The sequence below is a fragment of the Miniopterus natalensis genome, chromosome 13 (genome assembly GCF_054644295.1).
Source record: "Miniopterus natalensis isolate mMinNat1 chromosome 13, mMinNat1.hap1, whole genome shotgun sequence".
NCBI lineage: Eukaryota > Metazoa > Chordata > Mammalia > Chiroptera > Miniopteridae > Miniopterus > Miniopterus natalensis.
The window spans coordinates 58,452,752-58,464,594 of record NC_142093.1 but is presented as its reverse complement, the minus strand read 5'-3'; positions in this window follow the sequence as shown (position 1 = coordinate 58,464,594).

Below are 11,843 nucleotides of genomic sequence, written 5' to 3'. Positions count from 1 at the left end.
CCCTGATGAGCTATGAGGAAGCCTCACCAATTGCCTACACCCTTCTATTTTCCATGTGTTATTGAATAAGGTTTTATTATCATTGCAATTCTCATTTTAATGCACTTGTTTCCCTCAACATTGAGGGGCTTGAAAACAGTACATAAACATAAGCATTGAAAAATGAAATAAAGCAAAATGGCATCCCCTTGAATTATTGTTATTACTTTGCCTTTGAGAAAAGTGAGCCAGAAATGGTTACTCAAAGGCCATGTACCATGAGAGCCATAGAGAGCAGACTCCCGGGTTGTAGATTTCTGGAAACCGCACCTCATCTCGTCCTGTCTCTGGGAGTCAGGCACTGTTATCTCACTGCCTTACAACTAAGGATGCGCTCTTTTGAATGCCTGAGCCTGGGTTCTGAGAGTAGGTAGTGGATGAAAGTTTAGTTGGAATTTGCACACCGGGATGACTGAGAAATGTCTTACTAAAAATAAAGGCATCCAGAAAGCTTAGCAGTATCTGCAAAGGCATTTCCAGATGCCCAGATGCCATGTGCAGGCTGACTGGCCCCTCATCTCTCCAAGAGAGCCCCGTGTTGACATCTAAAGCGTCACTGTTCCAGAAGGCAGCTTGTATGGGACCACAGCCCTGCCAGAAATCTCAAGACCAAGTTGGAAAAGACACAATGAAGTTCTCCCTTGGGCTCCAGGCACCTCCTGGCTTGAGTAAAAGAGCATTCTAGGAACACTACACCGCAATGTCAGAGAATAGGTTGGCATCATCCCTTTGAGGACTGTTGCCTTGGGTTTATCTTAGGAAAGAATGGGAAGTAGAATTTTTTCAAGCCCACTCCCAGCCTAGTGCTTCCATCCTGTGCAGCTGTCCCCAAGCAGCTGGGCAGGAGGGGAAACAGTGATGCTGCAGATGAGTCAAGGCCTTACCTTGGTAGGTGAGGAGAGTATACTTTGCCAGAGGCCCCCTTTCCTGGGCACTGGTCTGCAGCATCTCACTGTTCCCTCTCTGCCCCCAGGAATGCCCTGCTGGGCAGAGCCCTGCTGCCAGACCTTTGCCATCTTTGCCACCGCCCTCGCAGCCTTCCCTGTGGAAAAGACTCACCCTGGCTTGTTTCCAGGGAGCCCTGAAGCGGCTTCCTGGTGGGTCTGTGATCTGCTTCCTACTGAACTGTGAGTAGCTGCTGTTGACCAGTGTGCTCTACTACCAGGTAATGAATGTATTCCCTGTTTTAACAGGGCTTCTTGAGGGTTTTTTTTAGGTTTTTTTTTTTTTTTTTTCCGTTAGAAACTAAGTAAATATTTTACTTTGACTAAGAGAAATTTGTAAAAGAAGGAAATCATTGGGGCTTTTATGTTATTATAATTAAACCTACTTATAATAACTAGCATTGTTAGCTTTCCCCTCTGTAGATCAAATGATTACAGTTCTAAAACCATTCCTTTAAAGCAACCAGTTTTCACTTGTTCCCTTTGTTGTGATCGATTCTCTTCTGTGAGTTCACCAAGAAAGTCTCAATCTAACTAAAATACTTCCCAACAGGACCCTAAAATATGTACAACCTGATATATGCTTCTGTTTTCTTAACTTTTTATCTTTATCACACCTTTCTTAATATTTACCACTAATGTCTAATTAACCGATTGACTATTTTTTAAATCGTTGTTCTTATTGTATTTATTTATATTTTTGTTTTATTGAGTAAATATTGACATACAGCAGTATATTACTTTCAGGGGTACAACATCATGATTTGGTGTTTGAATATGCACTTGACTCTTGAACAGTGCAGAGGTTAGGGAACCCCCAGCCCCCTGCAGCCAAATATTGACATACAACTTTTTACTCTCTCAGATTTAACTACTAATAGCCTACTGTTGACCAGAAGCCTTCACCAAGAACATATACAGTCAATTAACTCATATTTTGTATGTTATATGTATTACATACTGTATTCTCGCAATAAAGTAAGCTAGAGAAAAGAACACATTATGAAAGTCAGCCCTGGCAGGGCCGCTCAGTGGGTTGGGCACCGCCCACATACAGAGGGTTGCGGGTTCTGTTCCTGGTCAGGCGCAGACCCGGCTGTGGCTGGATCCCTGGCAGGTGCTGTGCAGGAGGCAGCTGATCGATTAGAGTTTCTCTCTCCCCCTCTCCGTCTCCCTTCCTCTCTGTAAAAATGAATTTAAAAATTCTTAAAAACATCACAAGGAAGGAACAACACACAGCACTGTACGTACCTATAGATACTGTAGGGTTATGTCTGTTTACAAGATGGAAAAATCTGCATCAGGTCCTCAGTCTGCCTGAGCATCTGCCCTCAGAGCAAAGCCAGAGTCGGGATGGTCAGAGGCCAGGAGAGCAGAGTGGAGGCTGGAGCAGCAGCAGCCTGGGGGCTGCAGGAGTGAGCTGTGCCCCTCTGCTGAGGCAGAGGCCAGCTCAAGGCCATCAAGTGGAAATTAACTGGCTGGGCCAAAAGTGTGGACTCAGATAAAATCATCAGTGTATATGGTGATCTTTAGATTCTGAATTTTGTGTTATGGGTCATGAAACTAATACAATGTATAGTCCATACCATGAATAGTATGGGAATGATTGAGCAGTTCAGTAAAGGCAGGGACCTTAAAAAGGGGCTCAGCTGTTGCCCCAGGACATGCTGACATTTCAATGGGAATATATTAGAATCGATGTTGAAATCAGTGTCTTTCTGAAATATGCTTCTTAAATCCATTCTATAAAAAGTGATGGTGCAGTAGTTGTCCTTAGCAAAGAGTGCCAGTTATAGATAAGATTGCTGTAGGCTTTAAACAAAAAATATTTCCTGAAAGCCTCATGTGACCTGAAGATACTAGGACACTAGTGGGTGGGATACATCCGCTGTATACAAGTGACAGGCAACTCACCAAAGGGGAAACGCACTGTGAGCTGTGGTCAAACAGTGATCAAAGAGTCACAAATGCAGGTATTGTCAGGTTCCTGATTCATGTCACTAGGACATTTTTTCACGATCCAAAGCTGGAGTAGAACCTGAAACTGGTATGATAGGTTGTATTTTACACTAATATGCCTGCACCTTAGTTAGGAAGCACGTTAGTATTATATATTCAGCCACAAAAATGATTTAACCTTTTGGTTTAGTCATCTGATTTTCAAGGTATTTTGTTAACACTCACCTGAGGATACTTTTTCCTTAGAGGTTGTTTTGTTTTGTTTTGTTTTGTTTTGTCTTGTCTTGTCTTGTTTTGTTTTGTTTTGTTTTTAGAGAGAGAGGAAGGGAGGAAGGAGGGGGAGAAAAAGAACAAAACATAGATGTGAGAGGGACATATTGATATGTTGTTTCCCAAACGTGTCAGAGAACGGATCAGATCAAACCTGCAACCCAGGCATGTGCCCTTGGCTGGAATTGAACCCAAGACCCCTGAGTCCATGGGCAGCCACTCTACTCACTGAGCCAAACTTACTAGGGGCAGGCCTACTTCTTTTTGGATTTTCATACTTACTTTTCCTGCACTTCCCATTGAAGAATTTTAATGAAACTTTTTCATGCATAGGCACTGATACATAATATGGCTGCAATGGCAAGGATTCTGCTAGATCTCTTTTAGATTCAAACGCAATATATTGGCTTTATTTTCTATAGGGAATATTCTTGAGTCCTTTCATTAGTCTGAACTTAGAAGGCAGCTGTCACTTTTTGTACAACTGAGTTAATTCCATTTGCAAAATAGATTACATGGTTTCACTTTTCAAGTATGTGGTAAGAAACCTTTAAAATAATTTTCTGTGACTTTTACATAAAAATTTTGACTAGAAAAATTTCTCCACAAGCAGTTTAATAAACTTGAAATTCAGTGCAGGGATTTCCTTGGAGAGCAAAGCAGTTGGTTTGGTGTGTACATATCTAATGCTGGTGATTCTGTTCAAATGAATCATTCAGATTCTTGTGAACCAGAGAGCCACCCATTAGGTTTGTGCAGGAATCTAACTATTACTTGGAGGAAAAAAAGGATTCTAGGTAGATAAATTTGTGAAGTGCTGGTAGATATTATTCATTACTTGATTGATTAATTTTTAACATCAGGGTGCATTTAGGTCCGATAAGAACCAGAGATAGAGCATATTTAGATTTGACCAACAACCCCCCTTTTTAAAAATATATTTTTATTGATTTCATAGAAAGAAAGGGACAGGAAGAGAGAGAGAGATAGAAACATCAATGATGGGAGAGTCATTGATCGACTGCCTCCTGCATGCTCCCAAATGGGGATCGAGCCCCCAACCCGGGTATGTGGGAATTGAACCTCGATCTCCTGGTTCCTAGGTTGATGCTCAACTGCTGAACCATGCCCAGTCGGGCAAATTCCCTTTGAAAAATAGAAGCATTATTGTGTGGTCTGGAAAATAGTGCCTTAGCCATTAATCTAGCAGGGTGTTGCTCCGCTTTCTTAAAGATGGGCTAAGTGGTTTGAGATGGAGATTACTGAGGAGAATCATAGGGCTATTTTATTTTATTTATTATTATTATTATTTTATAATTTTACTTTTGTTTAAAATATTACAAATGTCCCTTTTTCTCCCCAGTGACCCATTTACCCCATCCCTTCCCCCTCCCCAGTCCCTCTCCCCACCATTGTCCGAGTCCTTGGGTTGTGCATATATGCAAATAAATTCTTTGGTTACTCTCTCACCCTCCACCCACCCTCCCTCGTCCATCCCTCTGACATTCATCAGTCTCATCTATGCCTCCATGTCACTGAATCTATTTGTTCATCAGTTTGTTAAGTTCTTTAGATTCCATGTATAAGCGAGATCATGCGACATTTGTCTTTCATTGCCTGGCTTACTTCACTTAGCATAATATTCTCCAGGTCCATCCATACTGTCCCAAAGGCTATGAGGTTCTTCTTTACAGCTGCATAGTATTCCATGGTGTCAATGTCCCACAGCTTTTTTATCCACTCACCTACTGACGGGCACTTGGGCTGTTTCCAGATCTTAGCTATTGTAAACTGTGCTGCTATGAACATTGGGGTACATATATCTTTTCTGATGTATGTTTCAGGATTCTTAGGATACATTCCTAGGAGTGGAATCACTGGGTCAAACGGCAGCTCCATTTTTAATTTTTTGAGGAACCTCCATACTGTTTTCCATAGTGGCTGCACCAATCTGCATTCCCACCAGCAGTGTACTAGGGTTCCCCTTTCTCCACACCCTCGCCAGCACATGTTTGTTGATTTGTTGATGGCAGCCATTCTGACAGGTGTGAAGTGATACCTCATTGTGGGAGGGATCACATTACCAGACTTCAAACTATATTAAAAAGACACTGTAATCAAAACGGCTTGGTATTGGTACAACAACAGGCATATAGATTGATGGAACAGAACAGAGACCCCAGAAATAGACCCACGACACTATGGTCAGTTAATATTTGACAAAGGAGGCAAGAGCATCCAATGGAGTAAGGACAGTCTCTTCAATAAGTGGTGCTGGGAAAATTGGACAGATACATACAAAAGAATGAAACTAGACCACCAACTTTCTCCATGCACAAAAATAAACCCAAAATGGATAAAAGACTTAAATGTAAGTTATGAAACCACAAAAACCCTGGAAGAAAACATAGGCAGTAAAGTCACAGACATCCCACGTGGTAGAGTTTTCACTGATACATCTCCTAGGGGAAGAGAAACAAAGGAAAAAATAAACATATGGGACTACATCAAACTAAAAAGCTTTTGCACAGCAAAAGAAAACAGCCTCAAAATACAAAGGAACCCCATGGTCTGGGAAAACATACTTTCCAAGGATGAATCTGATAAGGGGCTAATTTCCAAAGTGTGCAAAGAAATCATAGCACTCAGCAAGAGGAAGACAAACAGCCCAATTAAGAAATGGGCAAAGACTTAAATAGACACTTCTCCAAAGAGGCCATACGGATGGCCAAGAGACACATGAGAAAATGCTCTACTTCGCTAATCATTAGAGAGGGTTATTTTTTAAAATTACACCTTTATTATTCCACATGGTCTATACTTTGTTTTATGAACATATATCTGCCTGCTTTTTATTTCTGCCTAAATAGAAGATTATCCCACCCAGGTGTAAGGTGGGCTGCAGGCTGACCATCCTCTACATTGGTATAGCAAACACTTTTTACACATAGCCCTATGATTAGCTCCAGAAAGCCTTCTATTTGAAGCCCCAAATTAATCATGTGGCATGGAAGAAAGAAGTGACACCTTAGCTTTGGAAATACAAGGCAAGAGTTAAAAACCACTTCTTCGAAAGTATTAAAAATTACTATCTTGGAAGTGTGCTGTGGATTAGAAGTGAGGTTCCATGCTAACATTTAAATGTGCCATGTTGAATAGCCCCAAAGTAAACCATGGCTCACCAAATAAGCTTGTTTGTTGAATATAGTTAGAATTAGCCTAAATGGCAATTTTCAACTGGTGTCTTGCAAGAACTTTTCAAACTTGCAGTACCTGACTATTTAGATGGGGCATTGACCTCTTTTCCCTTATATTGCCAAATTAAACACATGACAACAGCCAACTCATTGAGAGAGGGGAGACAGGGAAGGGAGAGCTACCCCATGCCCCCTCTCTGCAGTCAAGAGGGATGTGCGCCTGCGATGCCCGGCCCACGTTACAGGAGGAGCGTGGGAAACAAAGATCAGCCCAGACCCTCGTGGCGCTTTTACTCTTTGTGAGAGCAGGATGACTTGTGTGCTGCAGGCGTGTTCACTCAGGTGACCACACTCATTTCAAATTCAAATTTAAAGAGGTCACTTTTCAATGGAGCAGAAACTCTCTTATGTTTTTATTAAGGTATTTTAGTTGATTACCAATAAGTGGTTCGGGATGCAGCCAGGGATGCTGGTGCATCTAGGGGTTAGTGCCTGGCCAGAAACTGGTTCTCAGAGCTGCCAACTGTGAGGTCCTGGTGACTCAAGTGAGGTGGGTAGAAATCAATGTAGGATTAGAAACCACTACTGGTGTGAGGCCCAGATATGCAAGAGGCAAACTTTTCTATTAGGTAAGTCACTCCCCTGCTCTTATGGGCTTTGCTGTTTTCTTCTGTACTTGGATGTTCTTTCATTTGCATCTAATAGAGAATATCTGTTTGGTCAGAAAGTAAAACCTAGTTTTTAGATTTTACTTTATGGAACTCATCTTTCCAGATAATTTAAATTATAAATTTTGTTGGATATCATAAACAATTGAATAAAATTTTGTATCATTTTGTATGTTAGTAATCAATCTGTCGTAATCAGCAACTTTTATTTTTCTGTGAAATTTGTATCAGAATTGATCAGTTACATTTTTTCTATTCTTAGAGCAAGAGAAGAAGAAGACCAATGATGTAATTCATGTAAGTGAACAGTTTAAAAGTTAAGAAATTAGTGGTTTGATTTAAACATCTGTCATGATTTCTAAAAAATATAATGGACTTCTTTATGTTGATTTTCTAAATGTCTTCTGTTTTTCTAATGTTCAAACATGCATATTCAGGAATGTCTTTGGCTTAGTAATGCCCTTTTTTGTTTGAAGTTTTTTCACATTTAGGTTAAATTTCTTTTTTCTATAAAAAAAAAATGGTTATATCAATTTTAGTAAGAGAGGAAGGGAGGAGAGATAAAAACAAAAACTTTGATGAGAGAGAAACATCAACATCAACATCAATTGGCTGCCTCCCGCACGTATCCTTCTGGGGATGAAGCCACAGCCCTGGCATTGCCCCGACTGGGAATTGAACTGCTCACCTCCTGGTGCATGGGCCTATGCTCAACTACTGAGCCACACTGGCCAGGCTGGGCAAGATTTCAGTAAGATGGTTGTGATATAAATATCTGCCTTTTTGTGTTTTGCCCTAATTTTTAAACTTATTTTTTAACAAAGACATGATAGCTAACTTAATGTTTAACACTATCTACTGACTTCCTGTCCTAGCAAGAAAAAGCTTAGCTTTCTCACTCCACTGCACCCTTATTTCCCTCCCTCTGCTCCCTCCCATGTATCATAACTTTATTGAATCAGAATCAATGTTACATTATTATGACTGCAAATATTGTTCCCTGCCGAGTCATGTAGTTCTGTGGCTGCGCCTCTTTCTTGTATACCCTTTATTCTCTTTCTTAAATTTTACTGACATCTGGCGCTTTTCCACTTGTCCAGGATAATTCAGTCCCCCTCTTTGTAGCCAACATGAGCTCACATATCCAGATGCAGTATGTAGGCTGTTCTTCCTGGTTGCAGAAACAAATTTTTGTACCTAACAATCTAATAATCAAGCACAGAAAGATGACTATTAGACAGAAATACTACATTTGTGCTACACTAACTTAATATTTAGTAATTCTTTAATTTGTGTGTGTGTGGAATTAATTTCCGGACTATATTCCCTTGCCTGTTTTGAAAAACTCTTTTCCCTCAAATGTAGTAACATTTGTCACATGCCTATCAAAAATATTTTCCATCTATGAATCACATCCACTTTGCCTGGCCGGGTGTAGCTCTGTAGTTGAGCATTGACATCAGATCCAGGAGATCGAGGTTTGATTCCTGGTCAGGGCACATGCCCGGGTTGGGGGCTCGATCCCTGTTGGGGGCATACAGGGGGCTGCTGATCAATGATAACACTCTCATCATTGATGTTTCTATCTCTCTCTACCTCTCCCTTTCTCTCTCTGAAATCATTAAAGACATATTTAAAAATAAGTAATTAAAAACACACACATCTGTGTCATATTTTTCTTGGAAACAACCTACCCGGCCTTTTGCTATCTGGCTGTAGTATGACTGGCTTTCCCTAGGCCTGCTCTGTGCCTGTTTTCCTGGCACGTCTCTTGAAGTCATCTGGGATCTCACAGAACTGCTCTCCTGTGTTGCATCTCCTCTATACTATGTCCCATGTTGCCCTCGGTCTTGTTATACTCCCTTGTTTTACTGGATTGCATATCCCTGGGAAGCGGTACGTGGGCCGATATTAGTAGAGATCCCACTCCACTGAAATGCCTATATTATAGGATATAGAATTCTAGGTTGAAACTAACTTTGTGGGTTTTAAGATATTTCTACTGTTTACTCATTTGCAGTGTTGCTCTTCAGTCTGTTGGCATCGTCTGATGTGTTGTATATTACCAATATTGCTCATTTTCACCCCAGAACTTTCATCTCTAGAAGCTTTTAGTACCTTCTCTGTCTGTGGGATTCTGAAATCTTATGATACAGTTTGGCTTGTACTTTTTTATTTTATTATGATCATTAAGTCTGCAGATATTCTGTCCTCTAAGCGAATTGCTTTTGTTTCTTATTTTTTCAACTTATCCTTTTGTCTAGTGATCCTTATTACTCAGAAGTTGGACTCTTAGGCCAGTGTTCCTATATGGATCTCGAAATCTTTCCCCTCCTGTTTTTTGTTTTGTCTGTTTCTACTTCAGATTTTCTTGATTTATGCTCCAGCCTTTCTATGGAATTCTTTTTTTTTTTTTTTTGTCTGTGTTATTTTTAATTTAGAGAGTTATTTTATGTACTGTCATTCTTCTTTTAATAGCATTTGGTTCTTTCACTTTATGTCTTTCTAAAATTGACTAAGGATTATATATGTTTTAGGTTCTTATTTGCTTCTGAGTTTTATCACTGCCATTAATTGCATTCTTCCTGTTTTGATCTCTCTTACTCTCTGGCTCTCCTTAGATGTATAGTGGTCCCTGGTTGTCCCTTAAGTCTAATTGGAAGCACAGGGAGTGAGCAGGACTTGTGTTCACTGACAGTCATCACTGCAAGGATTTGGGGGCCAATCCTCTGGATTCGGAACCTGCCTTGAGTGCTCTCAGATAAACCAGCTGTCTCATTCGTGCCCCAGCCACACTTTTTAGACATCAAGTTTCTGCTTCTTGTGTTCTGTCACCTCAGTTACCACTCCTCTGTCCAGTTTTCTGCTTTCAAAAATTAAAAATCATCTGCTGTTTATACTACATTGTGAGTAACTTTTTTTGTGTGTATTTAAATTTTCTTTTCAATCCTCACTCTTTGATATTTTTTTCCATTGCTTTTCAGAGAGAGTGAAAGGGAAAGATAAGAGAGGCAAACATTGATGTGAGAGGGACACATCGATTGGTTGCCTCTGCACGTGCCCAACCCTGACGGAGGCCAGGGATGGAGCCTGCAACCAATGTCCATACCCTTGACAATCAAACCTCTGACCCTTCAGCCCATGGACTGACGATCTATTCCCTGTGCTAAACTGGCCAAGGCTGTGTCTTTAATTTTAATGAGATATTTCTAAAAGGAAGATGCCGGAGCCTGCAGGCAAAGTCAAATGGTCCTGAGGAAGGGGTGAGGATGAAGAAAAGATACACCAAAAAGATAGGATCGGGAGGACTGCAGCTTCTGACTGCTGCCAGCCCGGATTTTATTTTCCCAGCTCAATTTATACAGGCACTGTTGATTTTGCTGAATAGCACCCTGTCCCACATTCCTTCCCCTTGCCCCATACAGAGTAGTTCCTTCAAGGCGGTATGAATGCTCTTTCAGAGTAAACAGCCTGCCTCCTGCAGGAGCTCAGACCTTGGTAACTACCTTTATCTTGGATTCTAATGGGAACTTTTGGGGAGGATTGAGTCCTTGGCTTGGTATGTGGCTTGACTGTCCCTTGACCCTTCAGGCCAGGACCAAGTTCCTGATAAGCCTTTCTGGAATTTCTGGCTGCAAGCTAAATTAGTACCACCTTGGTGCCTCAAGGTCTGGGTCAGGAAGCAGGAGAGCAGGTCTGCAGCTCACCCAGGCAGCTTCTCTGTGCCTGGGGCCACAGCGGCTCCCCACAGGAAGAGAAGGGAAAATGGATTTGTGGTCAGGCCTCCATGTTTAACACACACTTAGAAACTATATCTAAAGTGTAAATCAAAGTTGAAAGTTTTAGTTTCACATAAGTAATAATATTAATTTAGAGAATGTTTTGGTTATACCTGTAATTACTACTTTTTTTTTACTAAAGCCTTGATTAAGAATTCGATTAAAACCACACACCTTGCCATTGTATCCCATTAATGTGCAACAGAGATGGAGCAGTTTTCACTAATGCATAAAGTGTTAGAAAAATTTAAGTTAATTAAGGGTCATTAATTTTCAATATCCAAAACTTGTCGTGTGAAAAAGAAGTGAGAAAAAAGTAAACTTCAGCTTTATTTCTTATTGGGTTAGGATTTGGCAGTGAGCACAGTGGGTGGGGGCAGAATTTGTATAGGCCCTTGACCTCTGATTTTAAACTTGTGATGTGACTTGTTAGGCTTCTAGTAGGATTGTTCTTCTAGCCTTTACCAAACAATCTTAAGTCTACTAAGTATGCCCTTTCTTTTCTTGTGCAAATTAAGAGCATTGAAAATAATAGGTTTGGGCTGGAAATATCAGGGAGCACCCTATCTGGCAAGTATGCAGACAGCTGGCCACACATGGATGAGCAGTTCAGCAAAGGCTTTTTACAGAATCTGAAGAAACCGATGGAAGTGAGATCTGTGTTTCCCTCCTATTCGCTCACCCTATCGGACCAAAATGGAGACAACAAGCTGGTGCAGCTGACCCCCAACTACCAATTGCTGCCCCACCCCTCCCAGCACAGCACTCCAGGCCCCATCATTAACAGGAGGCCCACACGCAGTCTGAGCTCAGAGGAAGAATCTGCTCCACAAGTCTTGCTTCCAGAATCTAAAAGCAATGGTCGGACAGTGACAGAAGAGAAGAGTCTTGATGATATGGTCTCTAAGGTGAATAATAAATTCAAAGAACTAAAAATGAATTTGGACAATATGAATAAATTTCTGGAGGAAGGACAGAGAGCCCTCA